This window comes from Bubalus bubalis, chromosome 6, assembly GCF_019923935.1.
Source record: "Bubalus bubalis isolate 160015118507 breed Murrah chromosome 6, NDDB_SH_1, whole genome shotgun sequence".
Classification (NCBI taxonomy): domain Eukaryota; kingdom Metazoa; phylum Chordata; class Mammalia; order Artiodactyla; family Bovidae; genus Bubalus; species Bubalus bubalis.
In genome coordinates this window covers 30,479,018-30,496,502 of record NC_059162.1, presented here as the reverse complement: position 1 = coordinate 30,496,502, position 17,485 = coordinate 30,479,018, and the positions used below count along the sequence as shown (strand labels likewise).

General features: G+C 41.3%; 1 long non-coding RNA gene across 1 annotated transcript in view; it reads left to right on the top strand.

Annotated features, from left to right (window-relative positions):
* The window catches only part of LOC102406426, a 62,137-nt gene extending 44,985 nt beyond the window's left edge, over window positions 1-17,152 (top strand). The window contains exon 3 of the long non-coding RNA XR_006551739.2: window positions 16,362-17,152. This is a non-coding gene — a long non-coding RNA (uncharacterized LOC102406426). The remainder of the gene's footprint in view (window positions 1-16,361) is intronic.
* Window positions 17,153-17,485: the final 333 nt, after the last annotated feature.

The following is a 17,485-nucleotide window of genomic DNA, read 5'->3' as shown; positions in this document are numbered from 1 at the left end:
GCATATTGATCAGTTGACTCACTGAAAACAAATTTAGTGTGTCTTTGGATTTCTTTAATTTACCTGCCCAGTAATCACTTCAAAAAAGGAAACAGCATTAGTTAGTGCCTGTGTGATACAGCCCCTAGGTTCCTGGAGAGGCTCGCTCTCGCACTCTGCCTTCTGTCTACTGCCTTCTGACCTACGGCCACCTCAGTTTGTTCTCTGTTCTTCTGCATGCCAGGTTTATTGCTGCCTCATGCCTTTTCACTTGTGGTTTTCAGATTGTCTCTGTAGCAATACTTCTTACCTAAATTCTGTTCATCTGTGGGGCTCAGATTACATGCGGCTGGCTCACAGAGAATTTCTGTAGCACTGCTCTCTTCTGCAATGAGGCTAGTTCCTCTAATCATGTTCTCACACGAATCCCTGTGTTTTCTTTCATAGCACTTATCACAAGTTGTAATTATGCTGTAATTGTTGTTATTGTTTGTTTTCTTCCCTGGAGTTCCACAAGAAGCAGAAAGGTGCTGTTTTGTTTTCTGCTTCATTTTGCTAGTGCCTTGCACAGTGACTGGGATCAAGTGGGTAGACAATAAATGTTTATTGAATAAACAACTTGTCCATAGTGGATCCAAGTTCGCACTTAAGGTCAATTCCTTTAAGTGCTCATTAAACATTTTGTAATAATCTACCCCAAATCTTCCAGGAGTCATTGAAGATTTGAAGATCATAGTTTTTAAGGTCTCATATTTTCCCATGTGAAAAACTTTGGAGGGTAAAATTTATTAATTATATAGATTTAATTTAAAAGTAGTACCAAATGTTTATAATGAAACAGGCAAACAAACCAACCTGCTCTATGCCCTAGTCTTACTCTCTAAATAGGCAACTATTTTAAACTAAGCAGGTCTGGTCAATCCTTTATTATTTTTTTTAAATTGGAGGATAATTGCTTTCCAATGTGCTAGTTTCTGCTGTACACCAGTGTGAATCAGCTGTAAGTATACATATATCCCCTCTCTCTTGAGCCTCCTTCCTACTCCAACCACCGCCCCCCCACCTCTTTAAGTCGTCACAGAGAACCAGGCTGAGCTCCCTGTTATACGGCACCTTCCCACTAGCTTTGTATTTTACACATGGTAGTGTATATATGCCCATGGGGTCGCGAAGAGTCAGACACGACTGAGCAACTTCACTTTCACTTTTCACTTTCATGCATTGGAGAAGGAAATGGGAACCCACTCCAGTGTTCTTACCTGGAGAATCCCAGGGACGGGGGAGCCTGGTGGGCTGCCGTCTATGGGGTCACACAGAGTCGGACACGACTGAAGTGACTTAGCAGCAGCAGCAGTGTATATATGTCAGTGCCACTCTTTCAGTTCACCCCACCCTCTCCTTCCTCCGCTGGGTTCACAAGTTCATTCTCTATGTCTGCATCTCTATTCTTGCCTTGAAATAGATTCATCAGTACCATTTTTCTAGATTCTGTATATATGTGTTAATATACAGTATTTGTTTTTCTCTTTCTGATTTACTTCACTCCATATGACAGACTTTAGGTTCATTCCACTCATTACAACTGACTCAAATTTGTTCCTTTTTGTGGCTCAGCAATATTCCATTGTATATATGTACGACAATTTCTTTATCTATTCATCTGTCAATGGACATCTAGATTGTATCCTCTGTCTTTAAAAGAAGCCCTTTGTCACTCTTGAAAATCAGTCCTTTACCCTCTGATACTTTTTCCATTGTCAATTTTTATAATATTTCTATTTGTGGTTTTTACAATATTAGCTATTTCTTTCACTACCTCTTGGTATCAGGATTAGAAATTTTAGTTTGTTCAACGTGGCAAAATATCTCAAATAAGCTCCCCACGGTGGTATTTCAAGTTTTTTACCTATGTTTGTCCTTCCTCTTCCAGCATGAAAATTATTATTTTTTTAATTGAGCTATAACTCACAATACAATCCACCTTTTGAAAAACATACCTTTCTTGATGAGGAGGGTGGAAAGAAAAGCAGACCTTATGTGGCTTACCAGCAGACATACGGTTGCTTTCCAGTAGTGGTCTCTTGCCTGGGAGATGACCTGAGTTCCAAAGTCAAGGTGAGGGAGGACAATAGTCACACTGACTGGGGGAGGAAGGAGAGTGCACGAATAGATTGTCTAGTCAGAAAGAAGGAGGGACTTCCTTTCAACAACTTCCTCTCATAACATGTTTGTCATTCCTTATTTCACAGCAAATGGTCTTCTGTCAAATATCATAGGCAGAATTAGATACAAATTATTATATATCTTTATTATTTTTGTGTATAGTTTGGAGTTAATGCTACATAGGTCCTTTGTTTTCTATGTTGGTTGTGCTGGGTCTTTGTTGTGGTGCACAGGATTGGTTGCCCTGTAGCATGTGGGATCTTACTTCCCCAATCAGGGATGGAACCCATCTCACTTGCATTGGAAGGTGGATTCTTAACCACTGGAGTATCAGAGAAGTACCCTCAGGTCCTTTGTAAGAACCTCTTGTACTCTAGACATTGTTAGATCCTTTGTAGTATCGTGTAAACATTAAAATATCACATGCCAGGGAATTCCCTGGCAGTCCAATGGTTAGGACTCTGTGCTTCCACTGCAGGAAACACAGGTTCTATCCCTGGTCAGGGAACTAAGATCCTGAAAGCTACCAGGTCATAAATGAATAAATAAAATATCATATTCTAAATCAAATATGAAATTTTGCTATACAATTTTGATAAACTTTTGGATAATTTTTGTTTTGAAATTATTTAAACTACTATGAAAGTGAAAGAGGAGAGTGAAAAAGTTGGCTTAAAACTCAACATTCAGAAAACTAAGATCATGGCATCTGGTCCCATCACTTCATGGCAAATAGATGGGGAAACAGTGGAAACAGTGACAGACTTTATTTTTGGGGGCTCCAAAATCACTGCAGATGGTGACTGCAGCCATGAAAGTAAAAGACGCTTGCTCCGTGGAAGCAAAGTTATGACCAACCTAGATAGCGTATTAAAAAGCAGAGACATTACTTTGCCAACAAAGGTCCGTCTAGTCAAGGCTATGGTTTTTCCAGTGGTCATGTATGGATATGAGAGTTGGACTGTAAAGAAAACTGAGCGCCAAAGAGTTGATGCTTTTGATCTGTGGTGTTGGAGAAGACTTTTAAGAGTCCCTTGGACTGCAAGGAGATCCAACCAATCCATCCTAAAGGAAATCAGTCCTGAATATTCATTGGAATGACTGATGTTGAAGCCAAACCCCAATACTTTGGCTACCTGATGTGAAAAACCAACTCATTTGAAAAGACCCTGATGCTGGGAAAGATTGAAGGTGGGAGGAGAAGGGGACGACAGAAGATGAGATGGTTGGATAACATCACCAACTCAACAGACATGAGTTTGAGTAAACTCCAGGAGTTAGTGATGGACAGGGAGGCCTGGCATGATGTTGTCCATGGGGTCGCAAAGAGTTGGACACGACTGAGCGACTGAACTGAACTGAAACTATTAGAAGTAATGTTTAATTTATGTTTGCTTATCGTTCCTCAGAGATTATGCAATCTTATGAATTTATGTAGAATGAAATAAAATCTAGCCTTCACATGCCTTTCAAACATAATGCATTTATTTTGATTAATTTTATAATTGATAAACTTCACATGATACATGTGTGGACATTTGTTTTATTCATTTCAAAAAATTGTGCAGAGATATACCTTTGTTTTAAATGTTAGTATTTTAAATACATTTAAATACACTATAAATACATTTCAAAATGCATTACATAAATTCACAGAAACCCAATTAACCCAGAAAAGTATAAATAAAAAAGTAAAATCCTTTTTCCTAGCTGGCATTCCCATTTTCTAGAGTCTAGAAGCCACCACTGTTGATAGGGCCTTGTGTGTCCTTCCAGAAATTTTGCATGCATATCCCAGCATGACAATGAAAAAAATTAGTAGTCGATTTAAGAAAGAAATGGAAAACTTTGTTCAGGCCAACCTGCAGATTATTACCCAGGAGATAAAGGAAATGGCAACCTGCTCCAATATTTTTGCCTGGAGAATCCCTTGGACAGAGAAGCCTGACGGGCTACAGTCCACAGGGTTGCAAAGTGTCAGACACGACTGAAACAACTTAGCATACATGCAGCGTTCTGAGAGCTCTGAGGACTATTCTGCATCTTGAAGGTCAAAGCATATATAAATGTATAAGTTTTTGAGACAAAGGGTTATACATCAAAATAATATATTGACAGTTTACATAGTCCAACAAGGTGAGTAGTGGCTTATTGTGACCCCTTACAGGATTGAGAAAGGAATGTTATCTACTAAGGTGTTACCTGTTGGTACCAGGAGGAAATAGCTTTTTTTTGGTGAATAAGCATTCCTGTGTCTTCTAAGGGGATCTAGTTAATGTATAACGCAGGTGCACAAGGCACGCTAAAGGGGAAGGGGTGGTGGCTCAAACAGGCAGGGAGAGAATTTTATGTTTAACATTTTTCTTGACTTGTCTTAAAAATAACTTTATTTCATCAATTCTCTCTTTTGATAATTAATCAAAAGGTGATCAAATATTTGGTCCCTTGATGCTAGGATGGTTGGTTACCTCCTGTGGTATATACCATGTCCCTCGATGCTGGTTCCTAATAGCCCAGTTCTTTCTTTTCTCTTAGGGGAGTTGTACTGGTAGGATGTCTGGCAAGGACTGATAGTTAATTTCAAGTGGTCCAATAGGACTTATGCCAATTTTCCCTTGCATGTATACTGTGCATGTCCATTATTTTATAGAGAACTATAGATGTAATTAATAGTTTCAAATTGTTTGGATATTTTCTAAATGGGAGTAGGTGATACACAACATAAAGGCAAGAAACTACTATTAATATTTTTTAAGTTACACAAACTGTTATTAAAATGTAGGAGTAACTATCATTAGCAAAGATTTAAGCCAACATCCACCTGAATCAAACCATCTTCCTAACATTTCACTTAAACTGGGAAGAGGATCATTCAGAGTGGAAATTTGATTTTTCACATGTGTCATAAGGCAGGTTACATTAGAAGACTCATCAGGTATAAAAACACAACATTCACTGTGTGTGATAGTGCAAGTTGCCCCTGTAGGACTGCTTTCCTCATCATGGAAACTTCTTAACTGAACAAACTAATGACTTGGTTTCATGCGTGCGTGCTCAGTTGCTAAGTTGTGTCTTTGTGACCCCATGAACTGTAGCCCACCAGGCTCCTCTGTCCATAGAATTCCCAAGCAAGAATACTGGAGTGGGTTGTCATTTCCTTCTCCAGGGGATCTTCCCAACACAGGGATCGAATCCATGTCACCTGCTTGGCAGGCCGGAAGCCATCTGACAAGCCCAATGATGGTTACTACCATTTAAAGCTTACTGGCTGAATTTTGTTGATGCCTCTTTATAAATAATGACATATTCTATTCCAAGTGAAGGAACAAATATCATGACCAAACAATCATACCACTGAAACACTAATTGAACCAGTGTGTATATTAAGTCGCTTCAGTCACGTTCGACTCTTTGCAATCCTATGGACTGTAGCCCGTCAGGCTCCTCTGTCCATGGAATTCTCCAGGCAAGAATTCTGGGGTGGATTGCCATCCCTTCCCAACCCAGGGATCGAACCATCTTTCACGTCTCCTGTATTGGTAGGCAGGTTCTCTACCACTAGCGCCACCTGGGTAGCCCAATTGAACCTAGCAGGCCACATTAAAGACAGGTTGGCAGGGACTATTTTCAAGGCTACCCATAGGTGACCTTGAGCCTAAGGAAAACCAATTGTTCATCTTCCTAACCAACCTGGGAATAGCTAAGGCCATAAATTTGTTTCATAAATCTATTGGGTCCTGTTAGGAGCTACTCAATATATTTAATATCTAGTGAAAAGGAATATTTATAGATAGATTAAACATAAGAGTTTAATGTAAGAGTGTCCCACTTCATAAGAGTGATATCATCAGTACTTGCATGGTACCAGAATTCCTTTCTTCTAAGCTAAAATTGATAAGGGCCTTCCAATTAGAACCTTGGAGAGGAGAGATCCACCGAGGCAACCCAGAAATACTGGACATAGGTAATCAACCATAAATCTAGCAACTGGGTTGATTTTTGACATTTGCATAAGCCTGAGCTCAAGAAAGTAATGTTTGGTTCACAAGCAAAAGTTGATCAAGTCTCAAAGTAATTATTACACAGGTCTGGTTCAGCATCTTGGAAGCTGTCTACTTTGGATGTTGTCTCCTTGTCCTGGTCTGGTACTGCTGGTCTCAGTCTAAGAGGGTGTCAGAAACAGGAGTTTCAGTCCATTTAAGAGAGAAGGCCTGATATGGCCCCTTCCAACAAGGCTGTGGACAGTCCTTTATCTGATGTCTTTTCCAATGTGAATAATCTTCTGGTTGCAGGTCATGAGACATCTGATCTGTATCCAAAAATAGATTACTGTGATAAACTTCAGAAATAAATGTAGAGTATCCTTTTAATAATTCAATTAAGGGGCTTCTCTGGTGGTACAGTGGTTAAGAATCCACCTTCCAATGCAGGGCATGTGGATTTTATCCCTGGTCAGGAAACTAAGATTCTCACATACCACAGGGCAACTAAGCTCACATGCCACAACTACTGAGCCTACCTTCCACAGCTAGAGAGAACTCCACAAGCTGAAAAGAACCTGTTAGCCACGACTAAGACCTGATACAGCCAAAAATAAATAAATGTTTTAAAAAATAAGTCTTAAAAAATTCTATGAATCTTCTTGTAGATGAGGCATTTTTGCAAAGACATCAGAGTAATGTCTTAGAATGACAAAAGACTTTAAAGGTATAGCTAGCCTGGAAAATCCCGTGGATGGAGGAGCCTGCAAGCCTGCAGTCCATGGGGTCGCTGAGGGTCGGACACAACTGAACGACTTCACTTTCACTTTTCACTTTCATGCATTGGAGAAGGAAATGGCAACCCACTCCAGTGTTCTTGCCTAGAGAATCCCAGGGACGGGGGAGCCTGGTGGGCTGCCGTCTATGGGGTCCCACAGAGTCAGACATGACTGAAGTGACTTAGCAGCAGCAGCAGAGATCTGATTACAATGCAATTGACAAGAAAACTTAGTTATTGCTATGACATACATTTTAAGATCATAATTAGAATTATGACTGGTAGCATTATACCAGAACATATCCAATTTTAGAAATTTTATATAATTTATAAGAATATTTATATTAATGACATTTTATCCATACAATGCAACCTGAGAAGGTTTATCTCCACTCCACTAGGCAATGCTTCCCATATAACCCAACATACCAAAGAATCCTAATTGTTTTAATCTCTCTCTGGGATGCTTCAGGGAGCGTCTAAAGTATCCCCAAATTAGCTGGAGGCAGGAAAGAATTTTGTGTTTAAAAATGTTCTTGTCCTACAAAAAAGTTCTTGCCCTGCCTTAGAATAAAAATAATTTTATTTCATATATACATCTATAAAAATACACAAATGGTATTGCATGATGTGTAATCAGTGCATCATGATATTTTTCACTTCCACTAATTACTATGGAAGTTTTTTTTTCATACCTATGGATTTATTTCATTGTTTTCAAATGTTGTATAACATCCTGTAAGATGAACTATAATATATTGAGCTAGTGCCCTGTAAACATATCTTCTTAAAAAATGCTTGTCTTTTGGGGTATAGTGGCATTGTGGGTGACTTTTTCTGCATTATATTTACAACAATATTAAAGCATCTATGCTATTTCTATAATTTTTTTTTTGCCATGTCACTTGACTTGTGGGATCTTAGTTCCCAGAACAGGGACTGAACCAAGGCCCTCAGCAGTTAACCACTGGACCACCAGGGAATTCCCTATAATTAGCTATTTTAATTTTTTTTTAAAAAAAACATCTTTTAGGGTGTTGTTTGCAATAACAAAATTCAACAGCGGACTCTGGGATTCAGTAAAGACTGAGAAGGGGCATTTGAATCTACTCATTCAGGAATAGATAATGGCCCCTAATTACATTTTGAATAGAGGTCAAAACCAAATTATTGCAAGAGGTGAATGTAATTGCCAGGCAGATAATTTGTTAGAGGAGTTTGCCAAAGAGTGGTAAAAACAGGACAGACTCTTTAAAGAGCAGCAAAGTTGGGCAAAGGCTTTGTTCAAATTTGGAAAGGCACGGACAAAACAGGTGTAAGGTCTGCCTCCTTAGCTATTTTGATTATAAGCTTAAAGAAGACCTGATTAACAGTGGAGGGTTGATAGTGTTGCAGGAGGGGGGCCCCATCCAGGGCCCAAGAGTGGGCTCTGGTTTAACACTCAGAAATGAGTTATCTGAGGAGACTCGCATGCTGACAAAGCAAGAGGCTTTATTGGGAAGGGCGCCGGGGGTGGGGAGAGTAGGAGGGTAAGGGGTACCCAGGAGGACTGCGCTGCCACATGGGTCACAGTCTTGGATTTTATGGTGATGGGATTAGTTTTCTTTCTGGGTTGCATCTTGCCAGTCATTCTGACTCAGGGTCCTTCCTGGTGGTGTGCACATTACTCAACCAAGATAGATTCCAGCGAGAAGGATTCTGGGAGGACATATTGACTGGTGTCTATAGTCTCTCCTTTTGAGCTTTCCCAAATTCTCGTGGGTGCTGGCTAGTTCTGTGTCCTTACCAGGGTCTCCTGTCCTACAATAGCTCATGCGAATGGTTACTGCGGTGCCTGGCCAGGGTGTGCGGTTTCCATTTCTCCTGTCAGTAGCAGCCCAAGACAATGTCCTCACCTTTTCCTTTTGTTGTTTGACTTGGTAAAAAGGGAGTGAAGGTAAAAGGTCCTCATAAATTATGCTCTTGTGAGGTCAGTAACCAGGCACTCGGAAGGGGAGGAAGGCCTAGATCATAAATCCCTCACGGTTCACCCATAAGCAAAATCTAGTTTGTGTCAAGCTGGCTTCTTGGAAAATGTGAGGAAATCTATTATATTTAAAATCCTAAACTCATATTTGCCTCGGTGAGGGTCTTTTTGTTTTGTTTTTGACGGTGCCATGCAGCATGTGGAACCTTAGGTCCCCCCTGCTGCTGCTGCTACTGCTAAGTCGCTTCAGTCGTGTCCTACTCTGTGCGACCCCATAGACAGCAGCCCACCAGGCTCCCCCGTCCCTGGGATTCTCCAGGCAAGAGCACTGGACTGGGTTGCCATTTCCTTCTCCAATGCAGGAAAGTGAAAAGTGAAAGTGAAGTCGCTTAGCCGTGTCCAACCCCCAGCGACCCCATGGACAGCAGCCTACCAGGCTCCATCGATGGGATTTTCCAGGCAGGAGTACTGGAGTGGGGTGCCATTGCCTTCTCCGTACCAGGGATCAAACCTGTACCCCCTGCTTTGGAAGCACAGAGTCTTAACCTCTGGACCTCCAGGGAAGTCCCCTTGGTGACAGTCTTTTGAAGAAGAAAATGGAGAGAACAAAATAACCAGAGAATATGAATTAGGTTGATAAACAGGAATGACTTAGGCAAAATTATGTAGTTTGAGAGTTACCCTATTCTGGTGTAGTTCTAGAAGTAATGTCCTCATCTTTATTTAATATGAGGATTAGCCCTCACTTGGGGGAATTTCCAGCTAGGTTAAAGGGGAAGGTGGTACCAGGTCAGTGAAGATATATTTAGGACAAAGCATTGGGCCTTAACACACTCCTCAAATCACATTATTTTGAACAGGAAGGGTTTCCAGCCATCCCAGTTCCAGCCACTGCAGCACTGAAGATGTGCCCTCAGGGAAATTCAGGATCAAGAAAAACAGGAAGCATTCTGTGCCTTGGATATTAGCCTTAGTTAAGATGCATATCTAAGTAATTTCAGTGAACCCAGATCCTTGCATCTCTCCAAAATAGAAGAGTGCTAAAATCATCAATTTGTAGTATCTGTTCTTTGTGATTAGCAGTAATCTTTTGATGTTTGACTACATGTTTCCAGCAAAAAACTCATATGCCCTGGGACTTCACTGGCGGTCCAGTGACTAAGACTCCACACTCTCAGTGCAGGGTGCTAGGGTGCAGTATCTGGTCAGGGAACTAGATCCCACATGCCACAACTAAAGATTCCACATGCTGCAGTGAAGATCAAAGATCCCATGTTCCACAACTAAGACCTGGTGCGGCCAAATAAATATTAAAACAAAACAGAAAAACAGAGGCTTCCCTGGTAGTTCAGTGGTAAAGAATATGCCTACAAATGCAGGAGAATATACAACTAAGCTGGTGTGTTACAACTCTTGAGCCTGGGCTCTAGAACCCAGGAGCCACAACTGCTGAAGCCCATATGCCTAGAGCCCTTGCTCCACTGCAAGAGAAGCCACCTTGATGAGAAGCCTGAGCGCTGAAATTAGACAGTAGCCCCCCTGCTTGCTGCAACTAGAATAATGCCTTCACGGCAATGAAGACCCAACACAGCCAAAAATAAACTTAAAAAAAAAAAAAAAAAAATCTCATATACCCTGGCTTTCTCTTGACCTCTTCGGAACAGTTCCTCAGTTTTCTGAGAAGTTGCCTCCCGGGCTATAGTACTCAGTTCAGTTCAGTTCAGTTGCTCAGTTGTGTCTGACTCTTTGCGACCCCATGAATCACAGCACACCAGGTCTCCCTGTCCATCAGAGTCCACCCAAACCCATGTCCATTGTGTCGGTGATGTCATCCAATCATCTCATCCTCTGTCGTCCCCTTCTCCTCCTGCCCTCAATCTTTCCCATCATCAAGGTCTTTTCAAATCAGTCAGCTCTCCGCATCAGGTGGCCAAAGTATTGGAGTTTCAGCTTCAACATCAATCCCTCCAATGAATACCCAGGACTGATCTCCTTTAGGATGGACTGGTTGGATCTCCTTGCAGTCCAAGGGACTCTCAAGAGTCTTCTCCAACACCACAGTTCAAAAGCATCAATTCTTTGGTGCTCAGCTTTCTTCACAGTCCAACTCTCACATCCATTCATGACCACTGGAAAAACCATAGCCTTGACTAGATGGACCTTTGTTGACAAAGTAATGTCTCTGCTTTTTAATATGCTATCTAGGTTGGTCATAACTTTCCTTCTAAGGAGTAAGCATCTTTTAATTTCATGGCTGCAGTCACCATCTGCAGTGATTTTGGAGCCCCAAAAAATAAAGTCAGCCGCTGTTTCCACTGTTTCCCCATGTATTTGCCATGAAGTGATGGGACTGGATGCCATGATCTTAGTTTTCTGAATGTTGAACTTGAAGCCAACTTTTTCACTCTCCTCTTTCACTCTCATCAAGGGGCTCTTTAGTTCTTCTTCACTTTCTGCCATAAGAATGGTGTCATCTGCATATCTGAGGTTATTGATATTTCTCCTGGCAATCTTGATTCCAGCTTGTGCTTCTTCCAGCCCAGCGTTTCTCATGATGTACTCTGCATATAAGTTAAATAAGCAGGGTGACAGTATACAGCCTTGACGTACTCCTTTTCCTGTTTGGAACCAGTCTGTTGTTCCATGTCCAGTTCTAATAAGATCTTTGAAGCAAACAACTCAAAAATTTTAGGTTGTGTATTGTTCTGCAGTTGATACCCTGTAAACAGTATTCTCTTCTAACACCTAGAATCCTCTGTGTTTAGGTTGAGTCAAGGCCTCTGAATACTCTCTGGTGGCCAGGCTAGCTGTGGGGAAAGGGGGAGGGGCACGGACAGGTGAAGGACTCAGAGGAGGAGGAAAAGTGACTTTTCATGTTACCTTTTCATATTTTGAGTCTCTTGATTTTTTTTATTATGGAAGTATATCATTTCATTCAAAAATATAAGTTGTTTTAAAGACTTGATTAAGGGAGGGGTGAGAGGAAGGCTCAAGAGGGAGGTGATATGTATATACATATAGCTGATTCATGCTGTTGTACAGCAGAATGTAACACAACATTGTAAAGCAATTATACTCCAATTAAAAAAAAAAAAACTTGATTAACACTGAGAAGAGAAATTTGGTTTTGTTTTCTGGTCAGCATGGGCTCCTGGATTTACTTCATTTCATTCCTACTTCTTCATTTGATCTGTAATTTCATAATGTGATGTTTTAGTTTAGGGCCCTCTCCCTGCAAACCACACCTCCAACCCAAATGAACTAAACAAGTCAGCTTATGTATTGGTCTCCTTTTCTTTCACCACATCTTTGTTTCCCATCAGCAAACAAGACATCTTGCTAAACACAGACTAACCACCTGAAGCCTGACAACTGAATTACAGGCAGACGCCAGCCCTGCCTGCTATTAGCTGCATGACCTTCAGCAGGGTGCTCATAAAACATTCTGGAATTTGGTTGCTTCATGTGGGGCTGAGGAAGGTGCACTCATGAGGTTAGAGGTCAAAGGGCCTAGACTCACTTTTTGGTTCTGCCACTTGGTTGCTCTGTAAACCTGGGCATGCTGCTTGGCCTATGAGCTTCAAGTTTTTTTTTAAAAATAGCGATGAATCTTCTGTCCAGGGAGGTTGTGAAAGTGAGATAAGAAATGTCAATGTACCTGCTGTCTAGAACAACTGGGCTCTCAAATCTTATTAGTGTCTTTTCCTTCCTCTTTACCTTATTTCCAGTTTTGTTTTAAATTGGTAAAATGAGACTTTGTGAACTTTGTAAAGCCTGCCTGTGACTCAGGCCCTCTGCCTTTCATAGTGCTTTACAAACTGTGAAGCAGAATTTTGTGGTTGTTTTGGCACCAAGCAGACTTGGGCCCCAGGCTGTGAATTTCTCTGTCCTCTCTAAATTGTGTTTGAATTCCAGAGGAGAGCTCTGTTTTTCTAGGTGGAAATTAGGTAAACTTTTCCAGGAGCTTGCCCCAGGCATCACGCTGGGGGCTGGGAGCTCCCTCTGCTAGATCTTCCCAACGTTTTCTCTGGGCTCAGCAACGCGAAGCCACCGGAGTTGTCAGGTAGGTATTGTTCTTAGAAGCCACCTGGATGCTGGCTCAGTCTCTCACTCAGGACAAGAGAAGCTGCTTAGACCTTTGAAACATATCATTGAAAACCTATTCACACTTACGGGGAAGCCAAACTGATGAGGATGATAAGGATGATGAGGATGGTGGCAATAATAATAAGCCCTACCTGCTGTTCACTATGTATATACACTATGCTATGCGAGAAGCCAGGATGCCTTCAGCCTAGTCCCTTGAATTAATTTTTAAAGCTTTTATTGTATTTCTAGCTTTTCTGAAGTTTTCCTGCTACAGCACATAAAAGTGTAAGAACGGAGTTTTAAACTTAGCCATGCTAAGATGAGGAAAGAGAGAAGACAGTTAACCCCAAAATTAGTGAAGTGAAAGTGGCTCAGTCATGTAGTTTAGAAATGAGCCAGAGCTACACATGGAAGTTTAGAAGACTACATTAAGACACTTGACAGGGAAAAGATAAAAAGAAAAATAAAAGAGACACTTGGGGGAGTTCCCTGGTGGCCTAGTGGTTAGGATTTCTGGTTTTCATTGCTGTGGCCCAGGTTCAGTCTCTGGCTGGGACACTGAGATCCTGCAAACCGCTAGGTGCAGCCAAAAAAAAAAAGGAAGTAAGAAAAAGACACCTGGCATTGCCACTCAGAGGATTTGTAAGCTTTATTAAACAGCAACTCTCCCTGGCCCTCAGCACTTTTGTCTTAAGATGAAAGGGATTGGTATCAAACCCTCCCTAGCTCTTACTTTCCTAGGCCAGATGCTTACAAAGTGAAGTTCTTTTGTTTCAACCATGTCGTTTCCCATGAGCAAGGGGGAAGAAAGGATCCCAATTTTTATATTTTATAGAGCAAATAGCCTATGCCAGGCACTGCATGAGCTATTTTGTTTACATTAATGTATACATTAACTCCTAGAACAGCATTGCTCTGTTAATTTGGCCAGTGGTCTTAAAATGGGGGTGGCAGTGGGAATGCATGCCAGCACTACCATCGCAAGGCTCTCTTATTTCTATCTTTTCAAGAAAACAAGAAAGTAGGGACTTCCCTAGTGGTCTGTTGCAGGGAAAAGCCAATTCTGACTCCATGTTGGAATTGTTTCTTTGACTTGCTTTTTGTTCATTTTGTTATTATAATCATACATAATGGTCTGTCTCAGAGAATTTTGCTCTTCTGCCTGACTGGTAAACTAAACTGCCTTTGTTCAGAACCCTGTCCTCCCTTTAGATGGCAAGAATGAAGAAATTAACACATTCCCTGCCTGAGGCTTGCCATTCTAGGAGATATTTGCAAGATTAATGGCCACCTCCCCCAACCATCTTCAATCTATAAAAAGAACCTGACATCCAGCTCCAGTTAAGATGGTTATTTTGAGAGTTAGTCTGCCATTTTCTTGGTCAGCCAGCTTTCTGAATAAAGTCAAATACCTTGCCTCAACACCTCCTCTCTCATTCATTGGCCAGTCCTGCAGTGAGCAGAGGGACTTTGGAGTTAGTAACAGTTCAGTGGTTAAAAATTCTGCCTTCCAATGCTGAGGACATGGATTCGATCCCTGGTTGCCAAGATACCACATGTCTCAAAACTAAGACCGTGCACCACAAGAGACCGTACGTGCCGCAATAAGACCCAACGCAACCAAATAAATAAATAAATATTTTTTAAAAAAAGTAATTAATAAACATAAATGGATAGACAGAAGCACGTATATGTATGTATTTACTATAAATAACATATTTTCATGTGGTACATAATTTAAATTTTACATTGAGGTGCAAAATTAAAAAACAAAAGGAGTTGAAACTATATGCTAGACATTGGCAGTAAGATAATCACAGTTAATCTACCAAGCATATTTTATTGGGGTTAACTGAGAGTTCATAATATGTCCAAATGAAGTTTCATGTATAAATCACAGGTGAACTGTTTCCCAATCCATCCTTTCTGTCCTTTTCCCTACTTAAATTACACATGGGGAACTTATCTGACGGTTCAGTGTTTAAGAACAAGGCCAGGGGCTCTTTGATCTCAGCTGGGGGAACTAAGATCCCACACGCTTTTTGGCCTGAACAAAAAAAAAGAAAATGTAATTCACTAAATATTCTCATTGTAAAGTAATCAAAAAGCATAGAGAAAAGACTTCTGGGCTGTTCTCCCCTCTGCCCTCCTCCCCACCCCCAACCCTGAACTTACCCACTTATCCAGTCCTCTCCTCAGAGAGCCACAATTACTTAATTTTTTTTGGAGTTGGGGTGCTCTACTAGGTCTTCATTCCTGCCCAGGCTTTTCTCTAGTGGCGGCAATCAGGAGCTGATCTCTAGTTGCGCTGCTCAGGCTTCTCATTGTAGTGGCTTCTCTTGGGGTGGAACATGGGCCCTAGAGTGCTCAGGCTTCAGTAATTGCGGCTCCTAGGCTCTAGGGTGCGACTTCCCTTTCACTTTTCACTTTCATGCATTGGAGAAGGAAATGGCAACCCACTCCAGTGTTCTTGCCTGGAGAATCCCAGGGACGGAGGAGCCTGGTGGGCTGCCGTCTATGGGGTCGCACAGAGTCGGACACGACTGAAGCGACTTAGCAGCAGCAGCAGCAGCAGGCTCTAGGGCACAGGCTCAATAGTTGTGGCTATTAGGCTTAGTTGGTCTGAGGCATGTGGGATCTTCTCAGAGGGATTGAACCCGAGTCTCCTGCATTGGCCGGAGGATTCTTTACCACTGAGCCATCAGGGAAGTCCCACAATTCTCTTTTAGATGTGTATTCCAGCTCTATAAAAAGTAAAGTTTCATCATTGATATCCTTAAGTCCTTGCTTTAAGGAAAAAAAAAAAGAGAGACTGGAAAGAGTAAGGGGAAAATGGGACTCGGTAACCTACAAAACTTTTTGGGCAGGATGTTTTTAAAATGCAAGTTCAGAATGGGAACTTGAACTGTGCCTGGTTTCCAGCATGAGCATCTGGCTACCCCCACCTTGGTAAATACTGCTGATTGACTGTCTCTGGCACTGGCCCACCTGCCAGGGACAGTCAAACACAGGAAAGCTGACAAATTTCCAGCATCTTTCACTTTTTCATTTTTATTCTTTATATTTATCAGTCTCCCATACTCGAATGATGGCTGAGAATGGGAGTTTCTCTTACACACAGTAGCAGAGACAGTTTCTCTGTTTCTCTTTCTTTTCTAAAGGACAGTGTCAAGGACGTGTCAAAGCCAGGTCAGTAAATGTTACATCAGAGATACTGCTGCTATATTTACTCCCACTTGCCCTTCAAGCAAAGTAATTTATATGATGAAAAACAGCAGAGACAAACCAATCTGGGTATCTTCAGAGAAAGAAAGCATTGAATTTTAAAGCTGTGTGTGGTCTTGGCATTGCAGTTAATTTCTCTGTGGACTAAATTTCCTTTTTCTCTCTTTTCCCACCTTTTTAGAATTCTCTCCGAAGAAAGAGTTAAAGAGACATGGTGCTTCATCCCAGGCCTGCAGACCTGCAGTTGCTATTCAGGATTCAATTCATTCCAGGCTGTCACCATAGCCTTGAGATGAGAGAGACAGAACAGACACGAGAATGACGAGCAGAATTACCACCAGATTGGCTTCTGTTCCACTCCTACCCTGAAGCCTCTCTGGGAGTTTTCATTCTTCAAACCTCAGTTTTCTGCTTTTTAATCAATTCTGTTTGTGTATTGTTTGGAGAATAAATATGAATAAGGTCTTGTGGGGAAAGAAAGGTCATTCAGTTTTGACTCCATTCAATAATCATTTCTTTCTTAAAAAATTGAAGTACAGTTGATGTTGGGCTTCCAGATGGCTAAGTGGTAAAGAATCCACCCACCAATGAAGGAGACATGGATTCAATCCCTGGGTCAGGAAGATACCCTGAGAAGTAAATGGCAACCCACTCAAGTATTCTTGCCTGGGAAATCCCATGGACAGAGGAGCCTGGCAGGCTACAGTCCATGGCTTAGCAAAAGAGTCAGTTACAACTTAGGGACGAAACAACAACAATAACCTGATTAGCAACTGTTTGAATCTGCCCTTTGCAACTCAGGGAAGATTGTGGAGGCTGGGGTCTTGCCTGCAAGAAATGGGAGACAGAAAGGCCTCTGTGCCTGCTCACTTTCAATCACAGACCTATCACAGACCAGAGCTGTCTGTGCTATATAGTAGGATGTAGTTTCTCCATCATATATATTAATATAATAGTTTGAATCTGCTAATCCCAATTCCTGCCCCATCCCCCCACACACTTGGCCACCACAAGTCTGTTCTCTATGTCTATGAGTCTGTTTATGTTTCATAGATAAGTTCATTTGTGCTATCTTTTAGATTCCACATGATATCATATGGTATTTGTTTTTCTTACTTCACTTACTATGATAACCTCTAGGTCCATCCGTGTTACTGCAGATGGCATTATTTCCTTCTTTTTTATGGCTGAGTAATGTTGCATGTTATATATGTACCCCATCTTTTTATCCACTCATCTGTCAATGGACATTTAGGTTCTTTCCATGTTTTGACTGTTGTGAATAGTGCTGCTATGAACATAGTG